Raw genomic sequence first — 26032 nt, 5'->3', positions numbered from 1 at the left:
CCAGCAGGTCAATCCCCAGCCTGTACTGGTGCATCCATTTGCTATGCTACACTTCAATAAAATGTTTACTTGTACACCTGGACACGTAAATGTAACAGTTATGCTTTGGAGGGAGCAGTCAGATGCTGAGCAGCAGTACACTTCAACATTAGATCTTTCTGACAAAACTAAGTGGGGATCAGTTCTACTTGCTGTTATGCCACTGTGGTGGCAGAGATGGTTCCTATAAGGACAACAATGCCTTGGAACAACTGGGATGGCATTTGTGCTTCACACCCCAAAAATCCAAGTGTGACTGAGGCCAGTACTAGATAACCTAATGGTTAGTAGAAAGAAATGAACATTTGATTCTGTGATTTGATTAAACAATCTTGTTTTGCTAAATGAAGAAAAGTAATAAAGTATAGGTCAGAAGGAATACCTCTAGACAGCAAACCTTCAACCAGGTAGTACTAAAGATCTGTATGTTTATGGAATTGGAGCAACAAGAAGATTAACTGGTGGATGGAATTAATTCTTATACTTGGGTTGAAAAAATCTGAAGGCTCCTAAGGAATATCATAGGAGCACACAGGCCTCCCAGAGCGTGCCAGGGAATGAATGGTGGCATTTTGTTGAAACATCTTGGCTAAAATCAGCCCAAATCCTCATTTATTCTTATTAGTGTTATTATTTTACCATTTCTGTTGTGGTTTATTGTCAGCATGCCTAGACAGTGAGTGAGCTGGAGCTCTGGGCTGGTAGGAGCTAGCTCAGCAGCACATGCAGGCAGTGACAGCATCTCTTCAGGCTCTCACACATGTGTTTCCCTGTTGTCACTTTACTTTTGTTCCTGATGTTCTACACCTCCATGTTTCTTCTATTTCATTTAAGAATTGTCTCCCATTCATTTCCTAAACTGTTACAATGCCCCAAGGCTTCATTCTCATGAGATGTAACTGAAGCATTTGTGGTTTCTTACAGGGATCTCTAATGTGTTGGCCACATCTGCTGATGGCTAGATTTATTAAAGTGGTGCAGTTAGCACATGGAGAATTACCTGTTCATGCATTACTGTGGCAGTTTTAACTGTCCTGTCAATACTCCTTAAATACACACACACACACATAAAAGTCCTGAGACTTGATTATAGTTGCTAACTGCTGTAGATGTGGGTGGTTTTTTTGAAGACTATGGCTTAGGAAACAATTCTGAAAAGCTCTGTAATATCTTGTAAATGAGGAGCCAGCGTTTTCCAGATGGCTCTGCAAAGAAATTTGGTAGATGCAGAAATAAGTTGAGGTATTTCAAGAGCTCGGGGCTTGTTTTTGCACATAATGCTGTGGTGAGATAACAGAGGAAATGAACTTCCTTTTGTTTGCAAAATATGAAACCCTCCAGTTCGTAATGTCTTTTCCAGACTGCTGGGTGAGTTAAGCTACTGCTGGTCCACTGCAAGTTTCCATGTGTACCATGTTCATGAACCCTCCTCCAACACCTCAGAGAAGGCAGCCCCAGTTAGGGCTAGAGAGCTCCTGGGGATGCAAACCAGAGCATTCTGCTGGTACCCAAAGGTGTAGGAGAACAGAGTGCACACACCTCCCTGCCTACAGCAGAACATACGTAGCGCAGTTACTGCTGTTTGTCTCTTCTTTCTCTTGTTTTTAAGAGTTGATCCAGAGTCATCTTACAGCAAAACAGAGTTACTAAAGTTCTCTGTTATCTCTAAGAATCTCCTATATTTGTTCCCAGCCTTGCTGCTCTTGATCTCAGACCGTTTCTGTTCTGTGGGCAGAAGTGAACTTGACAGTTACCAGGGTGGTTTCCAACCATCTGCCTCTGCACAGGCACTGGGGCAGCACCAAAGAAACAGCAAATGGTTTGGGTTGGTTTTAATGCCCAAACTGCAGGAATGTTACTGTGTGAGATACTGTCCAGCTCTGGGCTCTTCAGCTCAAGAGTGACAGGGAACTGCTGGAGAGAGTCCAGCGCATGGCCACCAAGATGGTCAGGGGACTGGAGCATCTTCCTTACGAGGAAAGGCTGCGGGACCTGGGGCTGTTTAGTCTGGAGAAGACTGAGGGGGAGCTCATTAATACTTAAAAGTATTTAAAAGGTGTATGCCAAGAGGAAGGGGCAACACTTTTTTTTTGTGTCGTCTCAAGTGACAGTACAGAGGGTAATGGAAAGAAGCTGGAACACAAAAAATTCTACCTAAACATAAGAAAAAGCTCCTTTGCTGTTGAGGTGAGGGAGCCCTGGCACAGGCTGCCCAGGGCCAGTGTGGAGGCTCCTTCTCTGGAGCTTTCCAGACCTGCCTGGACACTTTCCTGTATGACCTGATCTTGAGCAGGGGGTTGGACTGGATGATCTTGAGGTCCTTTCCAACCCTGGACTTCTGTGATTCTGTGAGTGCTCTAAAAACACTGTTTTGCTTGCTGATGTGTTGGACCAGGAAGCTTTGTGCAGCCTATTGAAAAAAGACTGGGCAGAGCCCACTGAATGTGCCAAGGGGAGCCTGTGTGTACACAGCCAGGCTGAAATGGTGGTCTGAGAGGCCCCTTGTGTGACAGAGCACGTGAGGGAGCTCAGGATTGTTTATAAACATGATCTGAAAGGTTTGAATACAGGTGATAAAACAGCTGTGTCACTGGGATAGTCTAAATATACACTTGGACTAATAAACCATGGCTAAGCTTCTGGGGAAAAAATGGTACTCTGTCATTCAAAAATTATTTTCCCTAGATTTTAGACAGATTTAAGGATTGAAGGAGGCTTTGTTTTCCCCATTATCTCCAGTATAGCTATAACAAACCAGCTGATTTTTAAAGGTATTTGCATAGTTATTCCCAAGGAGTGAAATTAGAACTTCTGAACTTCAGAACCCAAGTGGAATCTAGGTTTCTAAAGTGCAGCTTTTATATATATACATATATATATATATAATGTGCATTCTGTTCTGTGAAGATGGCTTCATTGTTATTTGTTCACTTCATACACACAATGGTCTTGGAAACTGTTAATGTATCTTATATTAGCTTTTAGATAATGATCTGTAACAGCATATCTCCTTAACTTCCCAAGAAACTCCTCTGAGTGGACGGAGGCACATTCCTTCTGACCCGTGTCCCCACGTGCTCATTTCGTTGGTTGTGGCTGGAGGCACCAGCAGAGGCCAAGGCTTCCCTGTATGGACAAACAGCTCTGGATGTGCTGTGTGGATAGCCAGGAGCTGTCCTGCCAGGGAGTTCATTGTTTAAGTGTGGCAAACAGAGAGGGGATGTTGGTTTTGGGGGTTTTTTTCCTTCATTTTACAGATGGGGAAAGTGAGGCAAAAAGTTCCCCAGTTGCATGTAAGAAATCTGTGTCAGAACTGGATTGGAGCCAAGGACTAACACTCCTGCTTCTCTCCCATTCCTCTGCACCACAGGGCTGCTGCTGCTTTGGCCTCAGTTTATAATGGTACCAGCAGAGGGAATCTATTTTGTTAACTGAAAGCTTTGAAGCCTCTGTTGAGGTCTAGAACCCCCAGAGGACACAGACACAAGGAGCATGCAGCCCACATACCTGAGGGAATAAACCCTACATGAACAGAAGAGTAATGAGAAGAGAACACCAGCTAGCCAGTCAGTTGTTAAACCAGAACTCCCACCTCTCCGCAGCCCCTCACCGAGTTCTGTCAAGCTTTTGCAGGCATAGGGGCAGGGAGGGGAGTGTATCCATGGCTTTAAAGAATTCTTGAAAGGAAAATCATGGTTTGGTGGTTGCTTTCAGGAGCCCCTGGGGAGAGCAAGTGGGGGCAGCTGGGGAGACAACAGGAAAAGGTTCATTTGAAAGTCAGACGCAGAGGTGACAGGAACTCATACTGGATGTGTATCAGTGAGGCAGGAGTAAGACAGGTGTAACCTGTGTGGCCTGTTGTCTGCTCCATCAAGGCTAAATTGCAAACTCAAGGGCTTCTGTAGGGATGCTGAGATGTCAGCGTCCCAGAGTCATGTTTTCCTGAAGCAGAAAGCCTCAGAGGGATTGCATCAGCTCCACAACGAGTTGGGGATGCAGCAGGGCCTCTGTGAGACTGCAGCCACCATGCTGCATGCCACTGTTGCTAATGATGAACCTTCTGGGGACCCAGTGGGCAACTGTTTAGAGAGAGAAGAGGAAAAGTGAAGAGACCTGTGAACAGAGGAGCAGCAGCAGAGTGACAGCCAGTGGCAAAGGCACAGGGCTGAGGAGGAGGGAGCGGTGCTGTGTGGGAATCAGCTGAGATGTCCCCGGTGGTATTTTATGGTGATGCTCTGCAACGTGATCTCTGTTTACATTTGAATAGATCCATTTAGCAAACGCAGTGGTGGGATTCCTGCCAGCTCCTTTCAACCAGCCCTGTTTTCCTTGCCAACCAGCACAGGTGGAAGGCCAGCACAGGCACAGACAGCAAGCAGGCAGCCGTGCCTGGCTGTGGGGAAGGCAGGGGCTGAAGTTTGCGCTCAGCTCAGCTGCTTCTCTCCCCTAAGGATTTTTTGCCAGGCTCTTCCCTCAGACATCTCAGTGCTTTGTGACTGTGTGCACGTGTTGTGTTCCTGGAGCACGGGGTGCCCCGGGGTCCTGCTCCCCCTCCTGCAGCTCAGACACAGAGTCAGTATGTACCTGTTTGCACAGCTCAGTGCCTTCCAGCAGGGTCCCCCCCTCCCCTCTCCATTGGAACCCCAGGCAGCTCAACAGAGGTGGTGAGACCTGCCTGGCTGCTGCACAGCGTCAGGGGGACAAAAACTTCCTAATGGCCAAGTGTGGCTCAACAGCAAGTGGCTCAGGCTGAGTGCAGGAGGCAGAAAGCTGTTCAGAGAGAGTTTGAGTGTTGCCAGAGAGAATAGTCTGGGCTGAACCTAAATAGCCCCAACATAAAGTTGAATGGAGGATTTTTACCATGGGTGATGCTTAAACAATCCTGCTGAGGTTTTATTTGTGTGCTTTTGTCCTTTGGAGAGCCAGAGGGGAGAGCATGAACAGTGGGTCTGAGGCATGGATGGTAACATGACAATGATGTCCAGTGGTAGGACAAGGGGTAATGGGTGCAAGCTGGAACACAAGAGGTTCCAAAGAAATACAAGGAAGAATTTCTTCCCTGTGAGGGTGAGGGAGCACTGGAACAGGCTGCCCAGATGGGTTGTTGAGTCTCCTTCTCTGGAGACATTCCAAACCCACCTGGATGAGTTCCTGTGTGCCCTACTCTAGGTGGTCCTGCTCTGGCAGGGGGGTTGGGCTGGATGAGCTTTCAAGGTCCCTTCCAGCCCCTGAGATTCTGTAGTTCTGTGATCATAAAGGAGATGGTGTGAGCTGAGGGACCCCGGGGCACGTGGAAGCTGTTGCCCTCTGATCTCTGTCGTAGTGACTCAGTTTACCTGCTGTGTTCCTGAGAGGGCTTTAGCTCTTCACACCACAAACACTCAGGGTAACAGCATGAGGGGTGTGCAGGAGCCACGGCTGCACTTGGTTGCCATTGTATGTTACATAAGAAGAGATGATAAATCAAGTTTGTTTCACTTCACTTACATGTTGTAAACCCACAGAGCTCTCCTGTGGGCTACCAACACTTTAGTTGTGTTGTATTTAACGCCCTGAAGGCACTGACACTTTAAAGTCACCATTCTGAGAAGCCAGGGGAGGTCTTCAGTGGCTGCAGTCATTCAGAGCCTCCATCACAGGAAGGCTGAAGATGTTTTTTGGTGCTGTATGGGGTCCAACTGAGATGGAGTTCATGTTCCTTGCAGCAGCCCTCCTGCACTCTGCTGTGTATTGGTAGGTGGAAAGGTGTAAGTAACACTCTGGTGTTCTGGGCACTGCTGAGCAGTGCTCCATAGCAGCAAGGCTGGCTCCTCAACAGCCCCCTTCACCAGCACACTGGGGTGGGCAAGATCTTGGGAGATGCTGTCTGGGATAGCTGATCCCAGCTGACCAGAGCCATAGTGCACACTCTGTGATGGCTGCTTAGCAATGAGAGGGGAGAACACACACACATTTGTTATCACAATGTTTGTCCCCAAAGCACCTGTCACATGCACTGAAGTGCTGCTTCCTGAGCAGTGGCTGGACCTTGCCTGCTGATGGGAAGTAGAGAATAAATCCTTCAGTTTCCCTTTGCTTTTGCTGTCTTAATCTGCTTTTATCTTGACTCATGAGGATTTTTTCCATGTTATTTTCTCCCCCCTTGTCCTGCTGAGGGAAGGGACAGAGTGCCTTAGTAGGCACCTGGTGTCCACTCAGGATCAACCCACCACAGGTACACATTCAGGATTTCCCCAAGCCATGGGAAATGTATGCAACAAACCCTAAAGCCTTCTGAAAAATCTTAATTGGGAAGCCAAGTCACATATTGTCTGTGTCTCCCATTTATGCTTATACAACATGTGGGAGAAAACCTCCTGCCACAGCTGCAGGCCTCACCCCTTGAGATGCTCTCAGGGCAGCTGTTGTTTCAGACTGTACAAATCCCCTGATGTAACACTGCCTCTGAATGCTCTGTAACACTTTTACTGTGTTTATCTATTCTAATGCTTTGTAATAAAATCATACTTTGGGCTGCTTGGGCTGAGCGCTCCAGTCACCTTCATGTGTCAGCACTGCACAGAGCCCCTCGCTGAGGCAACCGGTAGGAGACTCACCCATGAGAGAGGGTGGTGGTGGTGGTACTGCACCATGGACCTGCTTCAGCCAGTGCTTACTGACATGGATTCTCTTAGTCCTGGGATGCTGGAAATGAAATGATGAGTTTTTCCAGAAATAAAATGGGGCTGGTCAGGCTGGCAGCTCACATGGTGAGTCACAGATGCTTTTGACTCAACCCCCTCCCGTAACACTTGCTTACTGTGCAGAGTACGCTCTCATTTTGAAGGCCTTTTTGGTGCTCTGTAAAGTGGGGCAGTGGTACCACTGGCTGGATTTTACACTTACAGACTGACCCCATAAAAGAAACTTGTCTAATGTGTTTTTCATCTGAGACTGAGAATTTCCCATCTTCTTCCTGTCCTTAGTGAACCTTGACTTAGCTCCAGCAGACAACTTGTTCCTCAATTTCAACACTGTCAAAGTGTTTGGGGTAAAATTTTGTATTTCAGTGTCTTTCCTGATGCTTGTTTTACCCTTGTTTCATTCTTACTCAAGTTTTGCATTTGTTGCTTTCTCCATAAGGTAACAAAGAGTCAGTGCCAATATCATTACATACCTGCAAGTCATAAATCCTTAGTTGGCTTGTAAAGTGCACATAGCAACGCAGCCTGCATTAGCAACCTAGAGATACACACAACAGACTGGACTCTACAAAAGAATTGTCATTTCCCTAACTTAGGGTGCTTTAACTCAAGTTCAGGATATCATTCAGCTTTTGGAACAGAGGCTTCTGTGAATACATCAGAATTAGTGTTAAAATTAATTAACAGCCAAGAATAGAAGTATCTAATCCTGTCCCAAGTCTGTGCAGAGTGCTGAATTCAGCTTTGGTGAGATGACTGTGTGCAGTGGGAGTCCTAAACCCATCCGTGTTTTCCTTCCAGAGGTTATGTTGTAGAGGGCAAAAAAAAGCAACACCCTCCCACCTTCCCTCTTTGGCTCTGTAGCATGTTGTGCTTTACTTGTGTACATGGCAGCAACCAATCTTTGCAGGATTATTTTCCATAGGACATGAAAATGATGGAAGCTCAGGCTCTGAAGGGCTCGTGAGCAGGGGCCATCTGAACACAGGGCGTCTGCCCAGCCTGAGGGCTCTGTGCTCCTCGGGGCCCATAGGTGCAAATGTGATCCCCTAGAAAGTCCAAGCCCAGTTCCATGGCCTTTCCTCCATGAGACCCTGCAGTCCTTCACCTCTCCCATGTGCTGGAGAAAACCCCAGGAGAGAAGAGTGAAGGGTTGTAAAGGGGCTGCTTATCCCTCCCTGAACAGCCTGCGAGCACCACAGACTCTGCTCCTCAATTAATGACTGCACCAGGAGCAGAACTTGTGTCTTTATTACAATAACCAACCTATGCCAGGATGAGCACCTCAGAGCCAAAATTAGACAGCATTCAAATTGGAACTAAAGTCCATTATAATGGCAGAGGTCAAAATTAACCATTGCAACAAGTGGCCCACACCCCTGCCACTGGAAGTACCAATCCCCAGTACTGGAAAAGCCAATACCAATTGAGGCTGGAGGTTCTTCACAAGAAAGGACAGCTTCTCATTTACTACAGCATTATGTTTCCACACAGATAAATATTTTGGTCTTTTTCTTCATCCTCAAACTCATTTCACTGACAAAGTGCAGAACAGCTTTAACAGTATTAACTTTCATTGAATTCTTCTCTTTTCTCTTCTCCTCAGTTAAGAAATTCGTCACCCTCGTTAATTCAGCTGAATACTTTTCTTAAAGGCATCGTGCCCTCTACACTCCTATACAGTCTCAGTTTTCCTCAATTTGAAAGATTGATTGTCTGAACTTCAAATTCAAACCTTTAAAAAGAAGAAAGCATCTCCCTGAAGAGGCCTGTGCTAGCCTGACCTTTCTGAATCGGCTTCTGAAGTGACACTTGAGCCAACAGCAACGCTGCATTGTTTCACAACTGCATGGATATGGTCCGTGCTGCAGGTGCAGCTCTCTTGAGTGGAAATGCACTAAACAAGTGTCTTTGTCTGAGTTTTGGAGTTCTTTCATAATAGAACTACAGACAAAGAGCTCCTCTTTACAAAGGAAGCAGCTGAAGGAGCAAGTAGCTTTTGCAACCGCTTCCCTCTTTGCTTGGCTGCCTTGACAGTAGCACGTCACGACAGCATCAGTGGCTCTGGAGGGATGTTGGAAGGATCTGATGAGTAACAAAAGAGCAACTTGTCTAAAGAGGTAGTGGAGTGACAACCAAAGCAATTGCTGAAGGAGATGCCATAACTATAACTGTTAGTAAAGGATGTCCACATATAGGACAGTGTGACTCCATGCAAAAAGCCTCCCGGGGTCACCTTCCAGAGCAGAACCAGGTGCTCCACCTGGAGAAAGAAGACAGGTTATTACTTAAGCAACTACTCCAGAGAGATCTTAACATAAACCCTCCTCCTATTCAGTGCCACACTGGGAGCAGGTCCACACTCCCCACGATCCACGAGGAACTGAAGGAAGGTAACAGCTTACACTTGGCTTTCAGAAGGTGCCTGTGTGTGCTCGTGGTGGATTTTCCATCTGTTTAGCTTGGGTGTATCATTTACCAATTTTCAGGAAAAACCTGCAAAGCTGCAGTAATTTTGTGCATCCTGGGACATGGGAACGAGCAGAAGGTAGTAAAGGGGGGACAGTTCCTCCTTAGAACGATGTGTAAACACACTGAAGGTTTTTAACTTGTAACACAGGTGAGAATGGCAGGAAGGAAGGCACATTTACATATTTCATAACTGTATTTGCAAGACATTACAGAACAACAAAGGAAAAATGATCCTGGGAAAAGAAAGAGAAAAGAAATAAGCAGTTGAGAGGAAGAGACTGTCAAGATGGGACACACCTCCCTGCTGAAGTGTATATCACAGAGGGAGGCCCTGAATGGTGTGTTTTACAGTCCAATACTTGTGTGTTTGACTATGGTTATTTTTGCCCCCATTTCCTTGTAAGTTAAAAGTTACAAAGAAATCATTCTGGTTAAGCTAAAAGGAATGGAGAAATATTTCTAGAGGAGAAGTAGTTTTCACTTAGTGGAAAGATCTGAGAATTCTGCTTGCAACACTATTGGCCCTGGTTCCTCTCTCTTGTTTATATTTTGGATTTTCGAGTCACATACGGAGTTATGCCAAGTGACAGAAGGGAAAATGTCTGTGTGGAGCAGAGTCGTGCTCCCAAGAGGAACTGGCTTCCTTGGCATATCCGTGTTTTCAGGCACCAGTGACCCTCTGACTGAGAAATGGGAAGAAGAATGATGAGCCAGATTTTCAGACTGGCAAGCACAATTAAACACATTTGAATGTGCTTTATTTACGCTCGCAAGGAGTTATTTGTATTCTCTCCTGGACTGTTTGAGCTTGCTGTAATCTTCTTTTAACAGCCACCCAGGTTGCTGCCCTCTTCAAGGTCTTGATTAGCTTGATGTTGCTTTCATTCTGTCTGGCTGCAATGTAGCCCCGACTGGGTTGAACAGATTTTGGGCAGCTGTGGGGTAAGCACAGTAGTTATGAATTAATAGAGAAAAAACAATGAGCTAGATGTAGGATAGACACATAATGCAGGATCTATGCAGGAGTACAGAGCAAGAAGGCAAGAGGCTGCCTGTGTTTACTGAAGGCCTCTGATTGCTTGTGTTTTAGGCTGTGATTCTGAGGAACATTTTCACAGGAAGCTTCTCTCCCATTTAAAACTGGCATGGCTGTACATTGCTCCTCGTGACAGCAAACAGCAGTAGAAACTGGAGCATCTTCCTTATGAGGAAAGGTGGCAGGAACTGGGGCTGTTTAGTCTGCAGGAGAGTGAGGAGAGATCTCATTAATAGAGATTAATACTTACAAGTATCTAAATGGTGGGTGTCAGGAGGTTGGGGCAGCATTTTTTTCTGTTGTTATCTAGTGACAGGACAAGGGATAATGGGATGAAGCTGGAACACAAAAAGTTCCATTTAAACAGAAGAAAAATCTATTTACTGTGAGATGAGGGAGCCCTGGCACAGGCTGCCCAGGGAGGGTGTGGAGTCTCCTTCTCTGGAGGTCTTCAGGACCCACCTGGACACGTTCCTGTGTGACCTGATCTAGGTGAGACCTGCTTCTGCAGGGAGGTTAGACTGGATGAGCTCTAAAGGTCCCTTCCAACCCCTACCATTCTGTGATTCTATGAAATGACATATGCTCTTGTGACTTGGCTTACACTTAAATCCAACTTTCTGGGTGAGGAATAAGTGATTTTTGATGCCTCATTTGACTACTGATACCATTCATGATGGTTTTACTAAAGCACGTTTATACCAGAACTAGAATTTTGTTGTACAAGTGGAAAAGTTACTCTGGTTTTGTAGTACATAAGTTTATACTTCTGTCCAGCTTCCCAGGTGAGAAGGGAAGTAATCCACATGCATAAACATGTGTCTTACTGTGGCAGGCAAAACAGTTCACAGATGTTTTTGCTGAGTTTGAAAAACTCGGTGGAAAAGCTGAAGAGGCACGGCTGTGGTAAAAAAACTGGGGGAAAAAAAACAGGCAGCAATTAGTACATCTTTGTGGTTCATACTTTATTTAAAAGAAACACCTGCAAGGGAGTCAGTGCAAGCAGTCCTAAAATCTTTCTTCTGGATTAGAGACCCAAACCAAGAACTGCAATTTTGTAATGAGCAAAATACTCTAAATGACTGGCATTAATGCAGGTCGTTCACCTCATTTCAGTGCCCGTCTTTCTGTGGCCAGGATACACATGATAAAGCAAACAGAAAGTCCTCTCTAGATAATGGGAAATGTTGACAGGTTGGGTTTTTTTTCCCTGCAGTATTGATTTTCCTGAGCACAACCTTTTGTAAAAAAAACACATCATCTCAAGAAACTCTTTGGATGCAAACACAAGTCAATGACAATTAGTCCCATTAGTGGAGAAATGGACATAACCGCCTAGGCAGGCTCTCTTCAAGGAAACAGAAGAAGCTGTTGGAAGACAGGCAGAACAGTTTCATCTCCTACTCAAACTAGTGAGAGGTCTTGACTAACAGTGTACTCTGCTTAACCACAGAAAAACTATGTTGTCCTGCTTTAGCAAGGAGCAGCTTTTGCTTGGTAACAGGGGGAGCGGGTTGCAGTGAAGACCCGATAAAGAGATTCTGGACTCTCCCCCGGCTCCTGGGTTCAGACCCACCTGCAGCCCGGCTGGGCCAATCTGGCGCCTCTGCCAGCACTATTTAGGGATGGGAATTTGAAGTGCTGGCAGGAGGTGTCAGAGTGATACAAGATGGAGGCGACCACGCGGAACCCACAGTCAGACAAGGAGGAAGGAAGGAGGAGCTCCAGACCAGAGACCCCACTGAAAGCCATGGTGAGAACGCAGCTGTGCCCCTGCAACCCATGGAGGGCAATGGCAGGACTGAGAGCCACCAGCAGCTCCGTGTGAGAGCACCCGGACGGGCGAGGGACTGTGTGGGGAGGCGGCCATGGCACAGGCCGTGCTGGAGCCTGCGGGCCCAGAGCAGCCCCACACGAGAGGCAGAGAGGAGCTGCAGCCTTTGGGATAAATGCACGTGGGAGCAGCCCGTGCAGGGCTGTGTGTGTGTGAGGGACACCACGGACGTGCAGGGAGGACTGGTGCGGAGCCCACCTGCCCTGAGGAGAGACAAATGGCAGAAGCCATCAGGAACAGACTGACTGAAACTCCCATTCCCTGCCCCTCTGGGCCGGGCAGGCAGGGAGGAGATAATAAACACCCGGATCAGGGCTATGAGCCCGGGAAGAGGGAAGGAGTGGGCAGAAGGTGGTCTTAAAGGGCTGATGGGACTCTTCATTGTTGTACCACTCTGTGTTGTTTTATTTTGGTTATGTTTTGGAGGTTTATGGGTATGGTTTAGTTGGTGTTGCATTAAATTATTTTCTGTTTTCTTCCCCAAGCCCAGTAGCCTGGTCTGTTTTGTCCTGGACCTTAAGCAACAATTAAGCTCTCCCTGCCCTTTGGCAATCCTCAGGTCTTTGGTACCTGAGGCTAATCGTGGTCTTTTGTTCCCTGATGGGCCTAAACCATGACATACTCCAAGATGATGCTCCTGTTACGGGGAGTTATATAAAAATCATCATTGTGACCAGCATGCTGGTGAGACACCTGTAGAATCTCTCTGGTTTCACAGTTCTTGCCTCCTGGGTAATGCTGAAATGTCTCAATAGTGAATTGAAGGGCAAACTGGCTAATGGTAAAGTGATAGACTGCAATGGATGAGGTACAAAATAGCACACAACACAATGAAATTGGGCTTAGCAGTAGTTTGTTTAAAAAACTCAATGAATTCTAAAGGAAACTGGAAATGCAAGTAACCTTGATTTAGGAAATAAGACTTTGATGGGTTTTGGAGTGTGAATGCCTACTGGATCCTGAATGAAAGTATACATTCCAGAGCCACAGGGAGCTTTCTACATTGCTGTGATGGAGAAAAATACCCTGTGATACGCTCCTACCTTGTGTTAGGCTTTCTTGACTCAGACAGGTTCTGGCTGATGAAGGCACACAAAGACAGCTAAGGCTGGACTAGCTTGCACTCAGCCATTTTGGTAAACAGTCTGTTTGGAGGAGAAACATCAGAAATGTCTTAATTCTTCAGAATTAGTTCCTGAATAAATTACATCATTTTTAGGGCCTTTGAATGCAAGAGAATGGATGTGTAGCCCATTGAAAAAAACAGTTAGTACACAAGTCCTAGAAGAGTTCATAGTGGTCTTTCAAAGGCTTTTTTCTGTTGATGGTTCATACTCTAACATGCAATGGAAAAGTGGGCACAAGTAGCTGGGGCCAAGCCTGTTACTCAGTGGAGAAAAGTTTTAAGCACGAAAAAATGAAGCCCACTCCCGAACTGCCTTTCCCCTGGGACAAAACATCCTCAGCATTGCACCAAAGTAGCTGTCTTGTTGCTTCTTTTTGGGGAAAAATATGGAGACAAGAATGGGTCCCTGAAGACAGAGAGACAGAGAGACAGAGACAGACAGACAGACACACACACAGACACACACACACACAGACACAGACACACACAGACACACACACAGACACACACACAGACACACACACAGACACAGACACAGACAGACACACAGACACACAGACAGACACAGACACAGACACAGACACAGACACAGACACACAGACACACACACACACACACAGAGACACACACACACACACAGACACACACACACACAGACACACACACAGACAGACACAGACACACACAGACACACAGACACACAGACACACACAGACACAGACACAGACACACACACAGACACACAGACACACACACACACACACACACACACACACAGACTGACATTGCTGCTAATTCACCTGGGCACTGAAGTGCCAGCCTTTGTCCCAGCCCTGTCAACCATTTCCCTGAGTGCAGCATCCACCCATCTCTGAAACCCCTCCAGGGATGGTGACTCCAGCATCTCCCTGGGCAGCCCCTTCCAATGCCTCACAACCCTGTCAGCAAAGAAATTCCTCCTCACATCCAGCCTGAACCTCCCCTGGTGCAACTTGAGGCCATTTCCTCTTGTTCTATTGCTTGATATTAGGCAGAACAGACCAAGCCCTGCCTGGCTACAGCTTCCTTTCAGGTAGTTTTAGAGAGTGAGGTCTCCCCTGAGCCTTCTTTTCTCCAGGTTAAACAGCCCCAGATCCCTCAGCCCTTCCTCATCTGAGACGTGCTCCAAATCCTTTCCTAGCGTGGTAGCCCACCTCTGGATCCTCTCCAGCACTTCAGTGTCCTTCCTGTAGAGAGGTGACTCTAGAGGTGGGGTTAAGCATGGACAACATCATTGTACTGCTGCTGCAGGGAAACGGGGCTAAGGCACACACCACTGGCCTGTCTCCTGGATGTTAGCAGAGGTAGCTGACTGAGGCAGCTCAGTCCCTGATCAAGGACTGGCTCTGAGCCTTAAGGTGAAATGCAGTCGTTCCAAGAACTACCATCTGTCTCCAAAAAAATACTTGTTCTCAGTGAAAAAAATAAACACACAAAGATTCTAACAAACAGAAGTACTGCACAAAGGACCTTTAGGCTCAGTGATCAAGGATCTATGGGCAGAAGCTGTTACCAGTTCTCCTGTAACTTTGGATGGATCAGCGGTGTAAGTTATGCCCTGATTTGGGCTAAACCATTTTGTGGTTAGATCAATGTATACTGGGTTTGGTGCAGTACGCTGGGTTTGGATTCCAGAAATAAGTCTGTTGCATGGGAAATGTGAGGCATCCTATTCAGCACAGTTTGTAAAAGTAGCAGCCATCTGTTGGGGTTTATAGAAGGCTGAGAAACGCAGGATGTTTACTTTTATTCAGATGTGTGGTGGATGTGCCTTGTATGAGCTGACTTGTTAGAATGCTAATAAAACAACTGGGACATGAAAGCTCAAGAGAAAAGCTTGTTTTATGTAGTGAAATTGAACTTGAGCAAGACAGAGAGCATTACAAATATGCACACACAGAGGCATATACATAATCAATGTAAAGGTGAGCGGCAAACAGGCCAGACAGAAATTCAGAACAAACAGGGCACTGACTTTGAGGCTGACTGCTTTATGAGCTGCTCTAGGAATTATCTACAAAAGGTAAGATAAGGGAAAGCCCAGTTTCAAAATAAACCTACGTGGCAAAACTACAAGCTGAGACTAATTAAGATCAATCCTCCAGAAGGGAGTTTGGCACTACTGACACAACTGAAATGTGTGAATCCAGCACCTCTAAAGATGAGACAGAGGCATTTCTTTATCATTCACGGTGATCACCAAGACCACGTAAGACACTTGAGAGGGAACTGGGCTCAGGTGTCTTTAACTAGAGGAAAATGTCATCCACAGTGTGAGTAGCTTGGTGCTGCTGTGAGTGGCAACCACCAAAGGGAAAAAAATCCCATGAGAGCTGAGGGGATGCAGGCAGAATTCTGCAAATGTGAAGAGAACAAATCCAAGAAGTAACCCAAGATGCAGATGGAGACGCTGGCAAGCAGCATTAGCAACAGCTAAGGTTGTTTTTGCCAACAAAGAGAAAAGTTAAGTACAGTAAATCAAATAAAATTAAACAAGTAGCAGCAATAGATGCCCTACTTTTTTTTCCCCTGCAACTGTCTTTTACCATTTTTTCCTCTCGGGAGGCAGTGAGGATTTTTGTAAACCTCAGTTGAAAGAAGACCTCCTTACTTATATTTCTCTCTAATGGCTTGAGTAAGCAGATAACATTTCAGATGGAAAACATTTTTTTCCACTGAAATAGAAGAATTCTGCATACCCAGCATTCTGGTTGATGTCCCCTGCAGATGATCACCAGCGGGACCAACACTGGATGGTAACTTTCTTGAAGGAACAATTTGAACAAGATGATGGGCAACAGTACCTTATGAAAGCTTGGGCATGTGTATTTGGTACAATTCTGTCAATTTGTTAAAGCAAAGCAGTGAGCTGTCGTGGGGAACAGGAGGCAAGCTAAACTGCTTGCACATATGCATCAAAACAGTTTGCTATGTGCCACGCTACCAAGACTTACAAAAAGAATCTCTACAGCATATTCACTGTTGTGCATTGGAACAGTATCCCAAAGATACTATATCCCAAAGAAAAGCAGAATCATAGAATGGTAGGGGTTGGAAGGGACTTTTACAGATCATCCAGTCCAACACCCCTGCAGAAGCAGGTCCCACCTAGATCAGGTCACACAGGAACGTGTCCAGGTGGGTCTTGAAGACCTCCAGAGAAGGGGACTCCGCACCCTCCCTGGGCAGCCTGTGCCAGGGCTCCCTCACCTCACAGTGAAATAGTTCTTATGTTTAAATGGAACTTTTTGTGTTTCAGCTTCAGCCCATCACCCCTTGTCCTGTTACTAGATACAAAAGAAGAAAAAAGGGATGCCTCAGCCTCCTGACACCCACCATTTAGATATTTGTAACTGAGATCCCCCCTCAGTCTCCTCCAGACTAAACAGCCCCAGGTCCCGCTGCCTTTCCTCATAAGGAAGATGCTCCAGTCCCCTGATCATCTTGGTGGCCCTGCACTGGCCTCTCTCCAGCAGCTCCCTGTCCCTCTTGAGCTGAGGAGCCCAGAACTGGCCACAGGACTCCAGATGAGGCCTCACCGGGGCAGAGTAGAGGGGGAGCAGAACCTCCCTTGACCTGCTGCCCACACTCTTCTTGATGCCCCCAGGATGTCATTGGCCTCCTTGCCCACGAGGGCACATTGCTGGCTCACAGTTAGTTCATTATCAGCCAGCACTCCCAGGTCTCTCTCTGCAGAGCTGCCCTCAGCAGGTCAATCCCCAGCCTGTCCTGGTGCATGGGGTTGTTCCTTCCCATAGCAAGATCACATTGGGCAGAGACCTGGCGTAGGTCTAAGTGAGTGTGGAATTACAGACGATGTGATCAGAATAGTCTGAATGTCAAGGAATGAAATTCTGGATCAATAATGATGTACCTTGGGAGGAAGTTTGGTAACTCTGAAATGATGTTTTATGTAGAAGATGGAGAAAACTAGTTTTCCTATTTTCCAGGATGTGGCTTATGAAATATTTTAAGATCCCAAATGAAGCTGCAGTGAGTTTTCAAGAAAGAAACCTAAGATCACAACACAAATTTGACCTAGATATAAACCAGGGAAAAGAAAAAAACCCCTCAAGCAGGCACTGAAGAGTATATCCCAGTGAACAGTGCTGCCCAGGACTGTATCACACTTGAGCTACAAGATGGCCATCGAACTTCCAGAACTGAGCTCTGCAAAGATTATGGGACTGAAAAAAACCTCTCTCACCATTAAACCACAGTAACTGCAAGATACAGGAATTATTCTAAACCAAACCTGCAGGGAAAGGTGTGTTTGAAGGGCTCTTGTTAGCCATGTGTGTGCTAAAAGCTCTCAGTGTTTCATTGTCTGGTTTATTTTGATGGACTTCAACACACAGAGTACAGATGCACACCTAGAGAACTGCAGTTGGAGATTAATCTGCTCAGAAGTAGGAGCTCACCTAGAAAGACATATATATCATAACTAAACATGACTCAGAAGTGCACAATCCCATTAAATATTTATTTATTCAAGATGAACAAGTGTCTGTGTGATTAGATTGGGAGTTTTTTATCTCTATTTGAGCTGAAATGGCTCAAGTGGGAGCCACAATTTCTTTGAACATACTAAATATAGTTGATAATGAATTTTCCAGAGGTGCTGCTTGGTGCCTTAGCAAATCATGGTTTGAACTCCTCTTTGCTTCTTCTTAAAAAGGAAAATCTCAGCTCTATTTTTGACCTTGTCTCATTCAAGTCTTGGCTATTGATTCTTGCTATAAATTCTTCTGGGACTCACCTGACACTGGATAATGCTGAGAATTCTCTAAGCGTGGGGACTAGGTAACGCGTCAAAGCCACTCGACACCAGTAACACGCCACATCTTCTCACTGGCTTTATATCAGCTCAAATTCTTCTACATTCACTGAGTTACCTTACCCTAAAGCTGGTGTCTAGACTTCTCTATAGAACAGATTGTCAAAGTTGATAGTGGTACTTTTTTATTTAGTGGCAAATAAGCTTCTCAACTCATTCAGGTGTTGCACATGTAACGTGTGTTGCAATTACGGCAGCCTGGTCATGTACAAGGACAATTTATCTCCTTGGTGCCCTTGAGCATTTAAATTCTGTTTTATTTGAACATGTTCATACTTTTTGCCTCTAGAACAGGACATGGAAGGTTGTAATGCTCCATCTTGCCAGAAAACACAAAGGATAACACAAAGCAGTTTTGAGCAAGAAGTTGCCCATCTCTCTTCCGTCCAAGGGCTTGACAGGCCCTTGTCAGACTCAGCCTCCAGTTTTTTTCTTCTGAGCTCAAGAACCCTGGTGCATTGACTCTCCTTATGCAGGAACTGTACCCAGCCATCTTACTCCTTTGGCTTTCTTGATATTCTTTTTTCTAGAGGCAGTCTATACCAATGCAGAGTTAAAGAGAAGGAAGTTTTACAATGGTATGATGGTGTTTTCCATTTTATTCACTATTCCTTTCCTAACATTGGCTTTTTTGCCTCCTTTTGTCACTGAGTGCTGGAGGGGCTTTAATGCCATCTCTTCTCAGCATTTCCCAAAGATCAGTTCTATGGATGTGCACCTTGGAAGTGAGACATTCTCATCTCTCCAACCACACTTTTAAACTTCCAGCACTTGCACAGAAAACCATTTTTATTCTTGTTCCTGTAATCTGCTTCTGTGTGATCTGCTTAGTCAGGAGATGGTTTAGGGTATTCTGTGCGATTTTCCATCTGAATCTAATCAACTTCTGCCTTTTTCTAGGGTTTATAGTCCTTTCCTACTAGTTATTTACAGGGTATCTGTCCTTCCTGTACAGGGTCACGAAAGAACTACAACCCTGCTTATGGTGGGCTTGGTTTTGGTGAGTGTGAGGACACGTCTGCTCATGTAGCAGCCTCGCAGGAGCAGGATCTGTGCTTAGACCTGTGACTAACAGCCACTTCTTTCCAAGCTTTGCTCTCCACGTCTCTTAAGAAATTGTTCAAAGTGCTCTCTGCATCTGTACAGCGTTTCCTCTGCCCAGCTTTATACCACAAGCTTTGGAACCCAATAAAACTTACATTTTAAACTTACTTAAGGGCTGGAGGATTCCCTCTGATGTGAAGCACTCCCCACAACGCTGTGCTGAGCTACAGACTGTAACACTTTCATTTGCTGTAATCTGAAAATGTTAAAGTATCTAATAGGTTAAAGCTGTCCCATGAGATAAAGAACATAAAGCAAGTTGAAAAAAGAAAAGCCCACAGTGTGAATACTTACTTGTTCTTTTATAATAAAGAGTACAAGTTACCTCCATCTCAGCCTGCTGTGTCCCCAGGGTCCCTGTGCTTAGGGAAAATCTCCAGTGTTTTATCAACTGCTGTTATAACCATGAGAGGCACCAAGTTTGGGAGGAGCTGCTCAGTGTTTCACTGGAGATGTGGGAAGTGACAGAGCCCAGAGGGTGGTGATCAATGGCACAGAGTCGAGTTGGAGGCCTGTGGCCAGTGGAGATCCTCAGGGATCGATTCTGGGGCCAGTCTTGTTCAACATCTTCATCAACGACCTGGATGAGGGGACAGAGTGTGCCCTCAGCAAGTTCCCTGATGACACCACACTGGGAGCACTGGCTGATTCCCCAGAGGCTGTGCTGCCATTCAGCGGGATCTCAACCAGCTGGAGAGTTGGGCAGAGAGGAACCTCATGAGGTTCAACAAGGACAAGTGCAGAGTCCTGCATGTGGGGAGGAACAACCCCATGCACGAGGACAGGCTGGGGATTGACCTGCTGGAGAGCAGCTCTGCAGAGAGAGACCTGGGAGTCCTGATTGATAATAAATTAACCATAAGCCAGCAATGTGCCCTCATGGCCAAGAAAGCCAATGGGCAGCAGGTCAAGGGAGGTTCTGCTCCCCCTCTACTCTGCCCTAGTGAGGCCTCATCTGGAGTCCTGTGTCCAGTTCTGGGCTCCTCAGCTCAAGAGGGACAGGGAAGTGCTGGAGAGAGGCCAGTGCAGGGCCACCAAGATGATCAGGGGACTGGAGCATCTTCCTTATGAGGAAAGGCTGCGGGAACTGGGGCTGTTTAGTCTGGAGAAGACTGAGGGAGTATCTTATTAATATTTACAATTATCTAAAGAGTGGGTATCAGGAAGCTGGGACATCCCTTTTTTCTATGGTATCTAGCAACAGGACAAGGGGTAATGGGCTGAAGCTGGAACACAAAAAGTTCCATTTAAATATAAGGAAAAACTCTTTCAGTGTTGAGGTGAGGGAGCCCTGGCACAGGCTGCCCAGGGAGGGTGTGGAGGCTCCTTCTCTGGAGGTGTTCAAGACCCACCTGGACACGTTCCTTTGTGACCTGATCTAGGTGGATCTGCTTTGGCAGGGGTGTTGGACTGGATGATCTGTAAAAGTCCCTTCCAACCCCTACCATTCTATGATTCTATGTTCTAAGTGCCATTAGAGCATCAGTTCAAGCACTGCCAGACACCTGAACCACACACAGGTATTTCACTTCATTTTGAGATGTGCTGATGTAGGAAGCTGGGCTGCAGCTGAGGGGTGCTTATCTGAAGAGGACAGCTTTATGTATTCTGGGAGATCATGACAGCATATACGTTTGGCTTCTATTGCATTCAACACAGAGATAACTGAAACGAGGATGCTTGATTGTGAAGCAAAGAAACACTTTGGGATTCAGCCATACCCCAGTGGCACAGGGGACATGTAGCACACAGGCACATGCTGCTTCCAGGCGCTGTGTCAGGTGCCAGAGGCAGCCCCGTGGGCGCTGCCCCAGGAGAGAAGTGCTGGAATCTTAAGAGGCAGCTGCTTAGAGGAACCCAAAGAAGGAGAGGTAAACAGGCAGGGAGAGAAAGGTAACCCAAAAATTCAGAAAACTAGGCTCAAAGGAGCGCCTGGGGCCTGAAGGCAAGCGAAGACACTGGGGGAGGGGGAGAAAATAAGAACAAAACTGGGAATTGGGGAATAAACGAAAGCAGCATTGAGCTAGGAGGAGTCAGCCAGCCAGCTGCCAAGGCAAGCAAGCTCCTACTTAGCTTGCCACATTGACTACAAAAACAGACTTCAAACAACGCAGTGTCTGTAAACAGAGAGGAAGAATTAGTTCCCATTCGGGTAGTGGCGTCCATGACCCTAAAAATCCCCATCCCACACAGGCATCAGGAATTCAGCTCCTGAGGGCACCAACAGTGTTACTGTGTAGCTGATAGCAGGAGGAACGTCAGGCAGAAAGTCACAAGCACTTGTTATCACAGAAACATGAGTCTAGTGATTACAAATGTTGCCCCAAAGCTGGACACACCATTCCTCCCCAAAATACAAACTGTACACATCAGAAGCCAACCGCAGGGTGAAGAGAATGTTTTCTCACGGCAGATGAATTTGATTCAAAAGTAAACAGTTTTTTTTACCAGACTCTGCTGTTTCAATCAAGCTGATGGAGCAGGACAGGTGCTTTGATGCAGCATTGCACTGGGTTCGCTTTTGGTAAAAGCCTTGTCCACATGCTCATTTGCCTCTTCAATCAGCACTGCTGCTTCCTCCATAACACTTTCTCTTTCTGCTCTTCTTCCTGCTGGTCTGAATAATTAGTTCTCTGGGGAGATGGAGCCTTTTCTTGCTTACCAGTATTGGAACAGGGAAATCTGAACTAATCCCATGGTACCCCAATAATGCTCCTTTTCTGTGACCCTTACTGTAGGTAAATACCTGTCAGATGTGCTACGTGAAACATTTACAAGCTCCAGCTAGATCTGTTTCTGTTTCATTTCAATGGAGCAGGACTTCCACCATGGTATCTCTGTAGCAATCCTGTCTGATAAGCTGCTGTGTAAAAAGCAGAATGCCAGTGTGGATGCCAGCTCCATACTCCTGCCTGGGTGGCCACAACAGATGGTCTATAGTGGAACTTCAGTCACACACAAAAAAACCCTGTGCAGGAGCACAAATCTGAGTCACTGGTGCAAAAAACCTCTCTTTTGGAGGAGTCTTGTTTGCTGTTCTGAGGGTTTGGGTGCTAAAAAGGGACAGGGCTTAACTGGTGAGGAGCTGGCCCTGAAAATTCCTTTCTAAGCTATTTTAAAAAATGCCTTTTGTAAGAAAGTATAACTTTTAAAAAGGAGAGGCTTGTCTTGTGCCTTTGACAGCAGTGGAGAAACAGTGATCAGAAGGACTCATCATTGCTTGTAGAGCTTCAGGAAAGGCTGCAGGTACTGAATGCATCCAGACTTTTATGCACAGGCCTATGTTCCTGTGTGTGAGATGTCAGCCATGTGAACTTTAGATGATGGCAGGTAATTTTTATTCTTGCAAATGGATATGATATGTATTTATACAGAGATAGAAATATACAGATACCTATCTAGGTACCACACCTCTTGTACTTCTTCTATTTCTTCCTAATCTCTGCTCAGGATTCCTGTAATCACTTTTAAAGTAGCAGTTTTTACAGAATACAGACTAAACAGAGAATTGTAACAGGGGCCCTTTGAAACAGTAGCAGTTTTACACATTGTGGTCTTAAATCTCCTCACAGACGGTGACTTTATAGACCAAAGTAGAGAAAAAGGAAGCAACCTGGAAAAGGGAGACCAACTCTGTAAACGCTGCTGGCCGAGTGATAAAGAAAAGGTAAGATTTCTGTTTATTCCCTGACAAAGCCTGTATTTTCCTGGAATTGTTACCATACAAACATGGCTCAATCCAGGACACATCACCAAAATGCTTTACACAATCAAAATGGAGAAACATACCACAACATGCATTTTTCATATCATAAACTACCTGAATGCATCTTTTACCACCCCTGTCCAGCCCTAGTGAAGAATGAAGAACTAATTCTATAGCTATTGCCTAAAGAACCACAGAATTTTAAGGGTTTGAAGGGACCTCAAAAGATTATCCAGTCCAACCACCCTGCCAGAGCAGGACTACCTAGAGTAGGTCACACAGGAACTCATCCAGGTGGGTTTTGAATGTCTCCAGAGAAGGAGACTCAACAACTCATCTGTGCAGCCTCTTCCAGTGCTCCCTCACCTGAACAGGGAAGAAATTCTTCCTTGTACTTCTTTGGAACCTCTGATGTTCCAGCTTGTACTCACTGCCCTTTGTCCTATCGTTGGACATCACTGAGAAGAGCCTGGCTCCATCCTCCCGACACCCACCCTTTATGGGTTTGTAAACATTAGTGAGGTCCCCCCTCAGTCTCCTCCAAGCTTCAGAGCCCCAGCTCCCTCAGCCTTTCATCAGAAGGGAGATGCTTCACTCCATCATCGTTGTGGCCCTGTGCTGAACTCTCTCTAGCAGCTCCCTGTCCTTGAGCTGAGGGGCCCAGAACTGCAGGATGTGCACGGGATGGTGAACTTGGAGAGCAGTCTTGACTTTTACCCCTTCTGAGGCAGTTATTTTAACAAACACCCACACCACATGCTTTAGTTTTAGACTTTAGGTGTTTTACAAAGACAGATTTAATTTCATACTGGGCAGACCAAAGTACAACCATGTCAAATGACACGCTCAGCTTGACCTAAAAGGCCAGTCTAGCCATCAGACTGTGCTACAACTCCCCTTTTAAAGAGGATGCTATCAATAACTCTGAGTTGCTCATCATTCAGTCCAGATCAAAAGCAGCACACAGGGCAGTGAATAAATCTGGGAATTAAAGCATGTCACTGACAAGCACAACTAACAGAATTACATCCCTATAACAAAGTAAAACATACACATCTACAGGTTCCGTTCCTCACTGATGGGGGCAGTGTTTTTACCAACTTAACCTTGTATTGATATTAAATCCCCCTGACTTACATTCTTTGCTATCAAACCTTGCTTGCACTTAGATTATTTTAGCTGGTTGACAGTTTGAGTTGAAAGTTCTAAAAATGTACAGATATGTACAAACCTCTCTCTAAGTTTTGTTACACGACCATTCTCTACCCGTGGCACTGCTCAACCTTAGCTAAGTTTTGTTTTTTAAAACACCACAAATGGAATTGATTTACAAAGGATGACAAAGGCTACAGTTTTCCAACTTAAAATCACATGGAATTTTATTGCAACAGATGTCTTGACCGCTCGTCTGTCCATCTGTCCAGCAGTAAAAATGACAGGAGAGCATTAGGGCTGTTGGAGTAAATCATTTCTCAATTAGCATTACTGTCAACTTGAGAGAGAAAGAACTGGCTCGGCAGGTCAGCAGAAATGGATGAGGGGCTAAAACAGGCCAGCAAAATCATGAACAGCTCACACCCATTCGAAAGTATCTGTATTAGCACATGTGAACAGGAATGTGGGCTGTGACAGCAGATGCTGGTGGTGTTGAGGCCTCAGCTGTAGTACTGTATCCAGTCTTGGGTGCTGCAGTTCCAAAGAGATGTGAATGATTTTGAGATGACACAGGGAGAAGAAACGAGCATCCTGAGAGATTTAAAACTATGACATGTGAGGAAAGACTGTAATGAAGTGGAAATGCATAGTCTATAGGTAAAAAAAATTAGGGGAGGCATTATTTCTTACGCCATGCAAGAGGTGTTCTGAGACACATGGCAAAACTGTTCACATTCATCACACTCAAGCTTTGATAGAGGTGAGCTTTTATTGCATCTCGTGTCCCAAGTTCCTCTGTGTGAGCTGGACCAGGGAACTTACCTGGCTAAAATGGTCAGTTCAGAAAGTAGTGTCACAGCAGCTTAAGTCACTCTAAACCGAGTCTGCCACAGTCTCACCTCCTCCATTGTGCCAACCTGGTGCTGACATAGCTGGAGGGTAAGCTGAGTCAAAAAGCTAAGCGGGACAAAAACTAAGTATCCTTTGTAGGATTAGGAACGCTCAGAGGGTTCTGAACTTGCTACCTGCACAAACGGGAGGACATGACTGACCCGTCAGAGCAACCAACTCCCAACCTGCTGTTGAGCTCATTTCATAAAAAATGCCTGTAGCTCAGGGGGTTTTGGCCCCATTGACACAAGAGGGCTGCTGCTTACTAAAGGATTTTTTTTCCCCTTTTCGGTGAGAAACACAGAGGAGACAGTGGATAACATTTTCAAATGTAACAGTCATATTAACGCTATTACTTGTATTTTGGGGAAACGAAGCCAACAACAAAACACGGATCACCAAGCCTTCAGGTAAACAAATATAAACAAAATGTATGATATTTAACAATATAATCTAGAAGCACTCGTGCTGGCCTCTATACATACAAATACGCCTTGAAACAAAGCAAACCGCAGTTATTTGGGCAGCAATCACACGCTGCTAAAGAAACGCGAGGGTAAGGGGTGCCGGGCTGCAGAAACCCTGTCGCGGAGGAATAAAGCCGTCGGCATCGGCTCACTCCCGAGCAGAGCCAGGAAGCTGCGGCCGTGCCCGAAGCGGCTGGGTCCCTCCGGCGGCCCCGCACGGCCAGGCCGGCCCCGGCGCCCCGCGGCGGGACGCGCCTCCCGCCCCGCCCGCAGCCCTCCCCGCCGAGCGGACTCCGGCCCCCGCGAGAGGGCCCGGGGCGGCGGGACGGGCGCGTTACCTCGGCATCAGCGGGCTTTTACCTCAGCACAACCGCGGTTTTTTCACCTCAGCCGACGGGCCTCGCTCCGGCGCCCGCCCACCCGCCCGCCTCGCCCCCAGCCCGCCTCGCCGCGACCAGGGCAATGGCGACGGCGCTGCCGAGCCGCCCGCAGTGGCGCGGCGTCCCGCCCCGGCCCCGCCTCCTCCTTCGCCGGCGCTCCCCTTTCCCGGCTGTCCCGGCGGCGGCGGCGGGCGCCAATGAGGCGGCGCGGCCCGGCGGCAGGCTCCGGTGGGCGGGCGCGGGGGGCGGGCCGCGGGCCGGGG

General features: G+C 46.5%; 2 long non-coding RNA genes across 4 annotated transcripts; both read right to left on the bottom strand.

Moving 5' to 3' along the window:
* Positions 1-8920: 8920 nt before the first annotated feature.
* On the bottom strand, positions 8921-25814 carry LOC133625663 (uncharacterized). Of its 3 annotated transcripts, none has more exons than XR_009818977.1 (4): positions 25750-25814; positions 19465-19750; positions 19279-19366; positions 8921-10129 (listed from the first exon to the last, which is right to left on the bottom strand). It is a non-coding gene; the product is annotated as an uncharacterized LOC133625663 (long non-coding RNA). The 3 variants fall into 3 exon arrangements; XR_009818978.1 differs by having other exon boundaries at positions 25728-25802; XR_009818976.1 differs by lacking the exon at positions 8921-10129 and adding an exon at positions 17698-18603.
* LOC133625662 (uncharacterized) lies at positions 24229-25714 on the bottom strand. The gene is made up of 2 exons (XR_009818975.1): positions 24854-25714; positions 24229-24622 (listed from the first exon to the last, which is right to left on the bottom strand). It is a non-coding gene; the product is annotated as an uncharacterized LOC133625662 (long non-coding RNA).
* Positions 25815-26032: the final 218 nt, after the last annotated feature.

Source organism: Colius striatus, chromosome 6 (genome assembly GCF_028858725.1).
Source record: "Colius striatus isolate bColStr4 chromosome 6, bColStr4.1.hap1, whole genome shotgun sequence".
Lineage (NCBI taxonomy): Eukaryota > Metazoa > Chordata > Aves > Coliiformes > Coliidae > Colius > Colius striatus.
Note: the sequence above shows the minus strand (reverse complement) of the source record. Positions and strands in the feature narration are given on the sequence as shown.